At 43.4% G+C, this 10,998-nt stretch overlaps 1 long non-coding RNA gene across 1 annotated transcript; it reads left to right on the forward strand.

Moving 5' to 3' along the window:
- Nucleotides 1-369: 369 nt before the first annotated feature.
- LOC147375991 (uncharacterized) lies at nucleotides 370-10,558 on the forward strand. Its single transcript, XR_015160617.1, has 2 exons — nucleotides 370-611; nucleotides 10,170-10,558. It is a non-coding gene; the product is annotated as an uncharacterized LOC147375991 (long non-coding RNA).
- The last annotated feature ends 440 nt before the right edge of the window (nucleotides 10,559-10,998 follow it).

The raw sequence follows: 10,998 nt of genomic DNA on the forward strand, positions 1-10,998 counted from the left end.
CTGCTGTGTGGGCTTTCCTCTAGTTTCGGAGACCAGGGCCGCTCTCTAGTTGCACTGCACAGGCTTTTCACTGCAGTGACTTCTCCCTTTGTGGAGCACCAGTTCTAGGGTGCGCACGTTTCGGTAGTTGCAGTGCTTGGGCTCAGTAGTTGCGGCTCCCAGGCTCTAGAGCACAGCCTCAGTAGTTGTGGGGCACAGGCTTAGTTGCTCTGAGGCATGTGGGATCTTCCTGGACCAGGAATCGAACTCCTGCATTGGCTGGTGGATTCTTTACCACTGAGCCCCCAGGGAAGCCCACTAGTTTATGATTAACAGCTGGAATAAATTAAGTCTCTCACTTGAGTTTAAACAGGCCTTTTTCCCTCTCAGTCTCAGGAATTGGAGATGGTCTAGATAAGAGCATCCTGAGAAGACATGGAGAAACATCCACATCTCACAGGCACAGGAAGATAAGTGTAATTTCCTCCCAGAAGGACTTTTGCTCCCCTAGGGTCAGAACTTGGAAACGATGTTTTTCTCAGGTTGGCTTTCTCTGGCTGCGTACACAAAAAACCCATTTGGAGCCTCATCTTGACCATTTCAAGGCCAGGTCTTCTTTAGTTCCCATTTAAGTAAGTACTTCTAAGTATATTCTCTGTACATGCATAAACCTGGCTAGGGTGGTCAGAGTTTGACCATCTATCTGTCACCCCTTTTTCGTTCAATCTGAAGCCTTGGGACTTCCCTGGTTGTACAGGGGCTAAGATGCTGTGCTCTCAATGCAGGGGTCCCAGGTTCAATCCCTAGTTAGGGAACTAGATCCCACATGGCGCGACTAAAGATCCCACTTGCCGAAACTAAGACCCAAGGGTGCGGCAAAATAAATAAACAAATATTAAAAAAAAAAAATCTGAAGCCTTTGCCTCCCATTTCAAAGTGGTTGGTCAGGACAGAATTACTATAGAAAACTGGGGGGCTGGTGTGCTGCTTTGAGCTGAACTCCTCTAGGTGTCACTCAAGAGTCATTTCTTCCCCCTCCAGCAGTCTAAAACCAGCATGGGCTCTCAGAGCCGATCTCAACATGGTTCTTACATGGCCAATCTTAATGTGTGTGTCCCTCAGACAAGCAGTTTTTAAACGAGTGAGTGGTTTTCCCTGAGGGACCACTGCACAGGTATAGGACTCACCTCCACCACTTCTGTAAATTTCTCAGTTGCCTGAAAAATCTGTACCTGGCCAGGAGGAACTCTGTCCCTTATCTTGGAAGCTGAAAGCTCTCATATGATATCTTCACTTTCATTCAAATAACTCTGTTAAAGTAGCTAATTAACAAAGAACATCAGGTCATTTTTAGCCAGGTCAGCCCCCTACCTAAAAACCGTCTCAGTGTCTTTCCAATAAGTGACCTTCCTTCCCAGTGTCTTTCAACTGAAAGTCCAGGTACCTCTTTCTGAACTGATTTAAGTTCAGAGAAACTTTCTCCTCATAGTGAGGAGTTTACCAATCATGGAATAAAACTCAGGATCATCAACCAAGATGTGAGATCTGAGGCCGGGAGAGACATCCAGTTATGGGACTCAGTGAGGAGGTGAAGGGCACAAGGAGACTTTACTAGTACCAACGCTCTGGATCCTTGCAGATTCAGGTGAAGAAGAGAATTTGCTCTGGGTCCCTTTGTGGTCACTAAAACTGTTAACCAAAAGAAAGACACCTAACATAAGAGCTGTGAGTTTATGTTTTATTCAGTATCTTACTGAGGACAACAGCCCGCAGATAGTTGTTCAGTAGCTCAGAGAAAATGAATCTAAAGAGGTACACAGAGAGGCCAGTTTATGTGTAATTTTAGCTAGAGGCTATGTGCAGTCAATCACTGAGGAAGGCTTTCTTATCTCTCCTTGCTATTCTTTGGACCTCTGCATTCAAATGGGTATGTCTTTCCTTTTCTCCTTTGCTTTTTGCTTCTCTTCTTTTCACAGCTATTTGTAAGGCCTCCTCAGACAGCCATTTTGCTTTTTTGCATTTTTTTTTCCCTTGGGGATGGTCTTGATCCCTGTCTCCTGTACAATGTCACAAACCTCCATCCATAGTTCATCAGGCACTCTGTCTATCCAATCTAGTCCATTAAATCTATTTCTCACTTCCACTGTATAATCATTAGGGATTTGATTTAGGTCATATCTAAATGGTCTAGTGGTTTTCCCTACTTTATTCAATTTAAGTCTGCATTTGGCAATAAGGAGTTCATGATCTGAATGACAATCAGCTTCCGGTCTTGTTTTTGCTGAATGTATAGAGCTTCTCCCAGAGAAGGCAATGGCACCCCACTCCAGTACTCTTGCCTGGAAAATCCATGGACAGAGGAGCCTGGTAGGCTGCAGTCCATGGGGTTGCTAAGAGTCGGAATGACTGAGCGACTTCACTTTCACTTTTCACTTTCATGCATTGGAGAAGGAAATGACAACCCACTCCAGTGTTCTTGCCTGGAGAATCCCAGGGATGGGGAAGCCTGGTGGGCTGCCGTTTATGGGGTCGCACAGAGTTGGACACGACTGAAGAGACTTAGCAGCAGCAGCAGCAGCATAGAGCTTCTCCATCTTTGGCTGCAAAGAATATAATCAATCTGATTTTGGTGTTGACCATCTGGTGATGTCCATGTGTAGACTTTTCTCTCATGTTGTTGGAAGAGGGTGTTTGCTGTGACCAGTGGGTTCTCTTGGCAAAACTCTATTATTGCCCTGCTTCATTCTGTACTCCAAGGCCAAATTTGCCTGTTGCTCCAGGTGTTTCTTGACTTCCTACTTTTGCATTCCAGTCTCTCATAATGAAAAGGACATCTTTTTTGGGTGTTAGTTCCAGAAGGTTTTGTAGGTCTTCATAGAACTGTTCGACTTCAGTTTCTTCAGCGTTACTGGTTGGGGAGTAGGCTTGGATTACTGTGATATTGAATGATTTGCCTTGGAAATGAACAGAGATCATTCTGTCATTTTTGAGACTGCACCCAAGTACTGCATTTTGAACTCCTTTGTTGACTATGGTGGCTACTCCATTTCTTCTAAGGGATTCTTGCCCACAGTAGTAGATATAATGGTGATCTGAGTTAAATTCACCCATTCCAGTCCATATTATTTCACTGGTTCCTAAAATGTCAATGTTCACTCTTGCCATCTCCTGTTTCATGCAAAAATGGGCTCAATAAAGGACAGAAATGGTATGGACCTAACAGAAGCAGAAGATATTAAGAAGAGGTGGCAAGAATACACAGAAGAACTGTACAAAAAAGATCTTCATGACCCAGATAATCATGATGGTGTGATCACTCACCTAAAGCCAGACATCCTGGAATGTGAAGTCAAGTGGCCCTTGGGAAGCATCACTACAAACAAAGCTAGTGGAGGTGATGGAATTCCAGTTGAGCTACTTAAAATCCTATAAGATGATGCTGTGAAAATGCTACACTCAATATGCCAGCAAATTTGGAAAACTCAGTAGTGGTCACAGGACTGGAAAAGGTCAGTTTTCATTCCAATCCCAAAGAAAGGCAATGCCAAAGAATGCTCAAACTACCACACAATTGCACTCATCTCACATGCTAGTAAAGTAATGCTCAAAATTCTCCAAACCAGACTTCAACAATGCATGAACTGTGAACTTCCAGATGTTCAAGCTGGTTTTAGAAAAAACAGAGGAACCAGAGATCAAATTGCCAACATCCGCTGGATCATTGAAAAAGGAAGAGAGTTCCATAAAAACATCTATTTCTGCTTTATTGACTATGCCAAAGCCTTTGACTGTGTGGATCACAATAAACTGTGGAAAATTCTTCAAGAGATGGGAATACCAGACCACCTGACCTGCCTCTTGAGAAATCTGTGTGCAGGTCAGAAAGCAACAGTAAGAACTGAACATGGAACAACAGACTGGTTCCAAATAGGAAAAGGAGTACGTCAAGGCTGTATATTATCACCCTGCTTATTTAACTTATATGCAGAGTACATCATGAGAAACGCTGGGCTGGATGAAGCATAAGCTGGAATCAAGATTGCCGGGAGAAATATCAATAACCTCAGATATGCAGATGACACCACCCTTAAGGCAGAAAGTGAAGAAGAACTAAAGAGCCTCTTGATGAAAGTGAAAGAGGAGAGTGAAAAAGTTGGCTTAAAGCTCAACATTAAGAAAACAAAGATCATGGCATCCAGTCCAATCACCTCATGGCAAATAGAAAGAGAAACAGTGGAAACAGTGACAGACTTTATTTTTCTGGGCTCCAAAATCACTGCAGATGGTGATTGCAGCCATGAAATTAAAAGATGCTTGCTCCTTGGAAGAAAAGCTGTGACTAACCTAGACAGCATATTAAAAAGCAGAGACATTACTTTGCCAACAAAGGTCTGTCTAGTCAAGGCTATGGTTTTTCCAGTAGTCATGTATGGATGTGAGATTTGGACTATAAAGAAAGCTGAGCACTGAAAAGTTGATGCTTTTGAATTGTGGTGTTGGAGAAGACTCTTGAAGAGTCCCTTGGACTGCAAGGAGATCCAACCAGTCCATCCTAAAGGAGATCAGTCCTGAATATTCATTGGAAGGACTGATGTTGAAGCTGAAACTCCAATACTTTGGTCACCTAATGTGAAGAGCTGACTCATTTGAAAAGACCCTCATGCTGGAAAGATTGAAGGCAGGAAGAGAAGGCAGAGGATGAGATGATTGGATGGCATCACTGATTCAATGAACCTGAGTTTGAGTAAACTCCAAGAGTTGGTGATGGACAGGGAGGCCTGGCGTGCTGCAGTCCATGGGGCTGCAAAAGTTGGACACGACTGAGCGACTGAACTGAACTGACTGATGTGCAGTCAAGCATACATTTTGGCAAAACACTACTGCTAGTCACAAAAAATAGATACCTCAAGTTGCTGATTTAAGCGCTTTTCCATGTATGGGAAGGTAAAAGAATCTGGGGTCGTTAAAATTCTTCCTGAGATTAATTAAATAATAAATCAATATTAATACATCTAATAAGCCTGGTTGTCCAACACACAGGGCATCCTGTTATCATAGTCATTTCTTCTGTCTGGAGCGCAGAGTGCTACCAGCCAGCAACTGCAGTGGGTTAATCCTTGCAGAACTGGGTGATGAGCAATGCTGTCTGTTTTTTTGTTTCCACCTCACCCAGTCACACCCTTTCTTTCACATTTTCTTTGTATTTAGAAGTTCACTAATCTTATTGTGTGCAAAAGCCCAAAGGTTAGATACAATGAGTCTTCTGCAGCCCAACAAGTCTTTTGTGCCCCTGTGCAGTGTTCCTGCCGGGAGAATCCCAGGGATGGCGGAGCCTGGTGGGCTGCTGTCTATGGGGTCGCACAGAGTTGGACACGACTGAAGCGACTTAGCAGCAGCAGCAGCACTGTTTTGAATCTTTCTAGCACATTCTTTCTGGCTTATTATGATCTCCCTCGGGTATATCAGTTACCTTGTTCACACCACTCAAAGTATTTATAAGATCTACTAACTTTCACATAATCTGGCCTTGTGAAGTTGCATTTCTTGCCGATAAGGAATACAAAAGACATAAAGCATTCTAAGAAACACCCACTATGTTTGGTGTGTGAGGGCCCTTTGCTTACTGCCAAGTTTGTCTAGTATCAGCTCCCACGGTGTTTGGAAACACTCTTGAGTTGTTGTTGGATCTTCTGGTCCTGTGGTTTCAGTTTACAGCCTTTGTGGGCAGGGTGGTGTCTTGGGGAGAAGCAGGCCTTGGGGTGGTCTGGACTGAGCCAAATATACTTCAGTGACTTACTAGCTGTGTGTCCTCGGGTAAGTTAGTTAATTTCTCTGAGACTTAGTTTCCTCATCCATAGAATGGGAGAAGAAATATGTAATTTAAAGAGATGTTTGGTGGTTATCCATTTTAAATATAGCAGTGTGTACATGTCCATTCCAAACTTCTTTAAAATGGATAGCACAGGACCTCTATATAGTGCAGGAAGCTCTGCTCAATGTTCTATGGCAGTCGGGATAGGAGAGTTTGGGGGAGAATGGATACCTGTACATGTATGGCTGAGTCCCTTTCCTGTTCATGTGAAACTACACAGCATTGGTAATCGGCTATTAATGCTGTTCAGTCACTAAGTTGTGTCTGACTTGTGGCGATCCCATGAACTGCATCATGCCAGGCTTCCCTGTCCTTCACTATCTCCTGAAATTTGCTCAAACTCATGTCCATTGAGTCAGTGATGACATCCAACCGTCTTATGCACTGTCACCCCCTTCTCCTCTTGTCCTCAGTCTTTGCCAGCACCAGGGTCTTTTCCAATGAATCGGCTCTTTGCATCAGGTGGCAAAAGTATTGGAGTTTCAACTTTAGCATTAGTCCTTCCAATGAATATTCGGGATTGATCTCCTTTAAGATTGACTCATTTGATTTTGCTGTCCAAGGGACTCTTAAGAGTCTTCTCCAGCCCCACAATTCGAAAGCATCAATTCTTCAGCACTCAGCCTTCCTCATGGTCCATCTCTCACATCCATGCATGACTACTAGCAAAACCACAGCTTTGACTATATGCACCCTTGTCAGCAAAGTGATGCTGCTGCTTTTTAACACACTGTCTAGGTTTGTCACAGCTTTTCTTCCAGGGAGAATGCGTCTTTTAATTTTGTGGCTGCAGTCACAGTCTGCAGTTATTTTGGATCCCAAGAAAATAAAATCTGTCACTACTTTCACTTTTTCCCCATTTATTTGCCATGAAGTGATGGGACTGGATGCCATGATCTTAGTTTTTTGAACGTTGAGTTTTAAGCCAGCTTTTTCACTCTTCTCTTTCACCCTCATCAAGAAACTCCTTAGTTCCTCTTCACTTTCTGCTGTTAGAGTGATATCATCTGCATATCTGAGGTTGTTGATATTTTTCCCCGAAGTCTTTATTCCAGCTTGTGAGTCATCCAGCCCAGCATTTTGCATGATGTACTCTACATATAATTTAAATAAGCAAAGTGACAATATACAGCCTTGACATACTCCTTTTCCAATTTTGAACCAGTCCATTGTTCCATGTCTAGTTTTAACTGTTATTTCTTGTCTTGCATATAGGCTTCTCAGGAGACAGGTAAGGTGGATTGATATTCCCATCTCTGCTGGAGTCCAACTCCAGCAACCAGGGATTCAACCTGAAGAGGTGAACAGTGTTGGTGATGAGACAGCCTCTCAGTTTTCTATGGACTGCCTGCTTATTTCAAGTTTAAGATTCTCTTTTATACTTATATTACAAAAACATTAGGCCAGAGGTTTGACATTTTCAGTTCCCCCTCTCCCAGATTGATTATCCCCATAAATCATTGTTGCTCTTCAAACAGAGTCCCTGCTTCAGTGATTCTCTCGGTATAATATCATCTATTATCTACCTCTTCTAATGTGTCCTATAGTTAACTTGTGATTACATTGTAACTCACACTACATTCCTCAGTTTATTACGTATCTTCCTAAATCCTGTTTGCCCCTAACATCCTGAGCTCACTATCTCTTAAAAAATGCTTCTAGCTATAGTGTCTCTAAAAATTCCTAACTTCTATAAGCTATAGTAAAATATGCTAACTTTACAACATTCCTTAAATCTTTAACTTCTAAATATTTTAATTATTTCTAAGCCCTAAATTCAGTAAACTCCTTTGCCATAAACATTCTCCTCACAAATAGGCTTCAGATATCAATTTCTCCCATGGCCTCAAGGTATGGCCTATGTGCTCATCCTGGAACACTCTTTTGTAAAAGTCCTTGAACAAATGTCAATGATTAACTTTATGAATTATTTTCTGAGCAATGCTGCAGAAGGCTTTGTGCCTTCTCATGCTCCTCTCAAGACCAATAAGCACCTTAATATTCCTTTTCAGTCAACTCAGCCGAGGAGAGGAAAAGACAAGTCAGAATTACAAGGCCTAACTCCTTCATCCTGGGATCCGTGCCTGCGGAATGAGGAGAAGGGGCTGGGGACCATGCCTCCATTTTGTCAGTAATGCCTAACGCGGCTCCCGACACATCTTTTTGAGTATTTTCCATAGTTTTTTGTGGTCCACATAGTCAAAGGCTTTAGCATAGTCCCAATGAAGCAGGAGTAGATTTTTTTTTTTAATTCCCTTAAAAAAAGAGGCAATGCCAAAGGAGGTTCAAACTACCACACAGTTGCACTCATCTCACACACTAGCAAAGTAATGCTCAAAATTCTCTAAGCCAAGCTTCAATAGTACATGAACTGTGAACTTCCAGATGTTCAAGCTGAATTTAGAAAAGGCAGAGGAATCAGAGATCAAATTGCTAACATCCGCTGGATCATTGAAAAAGCAAGAGAGTTCCATAAAAACATCTATTTCTGCTTTATTGACTACGCCAAAGCCTTTGACGGTGTGGATCACAGCAAAGTGTGAAAAATTCTTCAAGAGATGGGAATACCAGACCATCTTACCTGCCTCCTGAGAAATCTGTATGCACGTCAAGAAGCAACCGTTATAACCAGACATGGAACAACAGACTGGATCCAAATCAGGAAAGGAGTGTGTCAAGGTTGTATATTGTCATCCTGCTTATTGAACTTACATCAGAGTACATCATGCAAAATGCCAGGCTGGATGAAGCACAAGCTGGAATCAAGATTGCTGGGAGAAATATCAATAACCTCAGATATGCAGATGACACCACCCTTATGGCAGAAAGTGAAGAAGAACTAAAGAGCTTCTTGATGAAAGTGAAAGAGAAGAGCGAAAAAGTTGGCTTAAAACTCAACATTCAGAAAACTAAGATCATGGCATCTGGTCCCATCACTTCATGACAAATAGATGGAGAAACAGTGGAAACAGTGGCTGACTTTATTTCTTTTGGGCTTCTAAATCACTGCAGATGGTGATTGCAGCCATGAAATAAAAAGACGCATGCTCCTTGGAAGAAAGCTATGACCAAACTAGACAGCATATTAAAAAGGAGAGACATTACTTTGCCAACAAAGGTCCATCTAGTCAAGGCTACGGTTTTTCCAGTAGTCATGTATGGATGTGAGAGTTGGACTATAAAGAAAGCTGAGTACCAAAGAATCGATGCTTTTGAACTGTGGTGTAGGAGAAGACTCTTTAGAGTCCCTTGGACTGCAAGGAGATCCAACCAGTCCATTCTAAAGGAAATCAGTCCTGAATATTCATTGGAATGACTGATGCTGAAGCTGAAGCTGAAGCTCCAATACACTGGCCACCTGATACAAAGAACTGAGTCATTGGAAAAGACCCTGATGCTGGGAAAGATTGAAGGCGGGATGAGAAGGGGACAACAGAGGATGAGATGGTTGGATGGCATCACCGACTCAATGGACATGAGTTTGAGCATGCTCTGGGAGTTGGTAATGGACAAGAAAGCCTGGCATGCTGTAGTCCACAGAGTTACAAAGAGTTGAACATGACTGAGCGCCTGAACTGAACTGAACTGCTTTTCCTATGATCCAATTGGCTATACTCAATTGGTGATACCCCAGTACAAAATTTAAATAAATGTTTTTCAAAGAAATGTTCTGAGAATTCAGTGAGAAAGTATATGTAGTAGATGTGATTGGCACTCAGAAAAATATTGGTTAGGGTTACTAGTCAATTAGTAATTAGTACTAGGATTACAGGCTCCTCCTTTAAAAAGGAACATAGCTCTTTACTAAACACTTTTCCAAGAAGTTGTGGTTCCCCCAGACATCCAGGAGCAGAGGCTGGGGAAAGGGTTATTTCAGGGAGCAGGGGAGAGGGGCTGCCCCGTGGTGCTAGGGATCTGCAGCCTCAGACAAAAAGCAGGAGAAGGGCCATTTCCAGCTTCTGCAGTGTAAGGAGCTGAGCCCTCCACCTGGGGCAGGTGAGGCAGAGGCAGGTTGTTCTGGGGAATTATGTAAAAGGACTGAAGCCAAAGGTGGGATCCGATTTCAGGGAGCAGCAGAGCTTCCAGGAGCCTCGGGTGAGAACTCAGGCCCCAGCCTTAGCAGAGCAGTTGAGGCTCCACAGGCAGTGAGCCAGGCCCGGCCTGAGGATCACAGACACAGACACACACACACACTCATGGAACTTGTGCCCTGTGTAGAGCACTGTTCAAGGTGCTCTTCACATGTGAGCAGATTCAATGCCCCAAACCACCCCCCATGAATGCGTTTTGCAAAATTTGTCTGTTTTGTTTACTGCAGAATTTCTCAAGAGTTCCTGCCACACAGTAGATGCCTGATACACATTTGCTGAAGGAACAAACCCTGTGAGGTTTGTCAGCAGCGCTGGAATCAGGAAGAAGTTCGAGTACGCAGGGAGATGAAGTAACTTGCCCGATTCCCCAGCTGGCAAAGGGCCAACTCAGGATGGAACCCAGGCCACAGGGAGAAACTGCCTGCAAGCATCTGGATCCCGTCTCCCCTCTGCCTGTTTTCATAGGGTGTCTGACCAGTTTCTTTTCTTTCTTGTGATCTGCTTACCTGGAGCTTTCCCTACCTTGCCTCTCTGTAGATGTTTGTAAACTCGGACAAATTACCTTTGGGGCACTTATTTTCACCCACACTCGATTTCCCATTTTCACAGCGTATGTCCCTATACTTCAGTAAAAGAGTCTGGTTTACATGTTTGCAAACTCTAGTTTTTCCTGATGATGAAGGTATTCAGAGAATTAGATCTTCAAGGTTGAAGGCCGGTGATTTGCACCAAATCAGAAAGCCTTCTGGACTGTCCAGGCATGTTCTGCACATTCAGTGAAGACGTGAGAAATGGGAGGGATGATGTCTGAACCTGCCCTTCTTCCAGGCCAGCCTGGAAAGAAATCAAGAACAAGCTGGAAAGAAAGCAGCCATCTTCGAGGTGTCTGGATCTTGGCCTCAGTTCAGCAGCTCTTCTGCTCCTTGACTTTCCCACCCCTCCATCCTCTTTTCACCATTTCCCCTCCTGCCTCAGCCCCAGAACTGCTCTTACTCTGGTTCCGAAGCTGGAGGGCTTTGGGTCTTGTCCTGCCCAGCCTGAGGATGTCCTCTCTGG

The sequence above is a fragment of the Bos grunniens genome, chromosome 3, assembly GCF_055505025.1.
Source record: "Bos grunniens cultivar Pamir isolate PY7600 chromosome 3, Bosgru_T2T1.0, whole genome shotgun sequence".
Classification (NCBI taxonomy): Eukaryota; Metazoa; Chordata; class Mammalia; order Artiodactyla; family Bovidae; genus Bos; species Bos grunniens.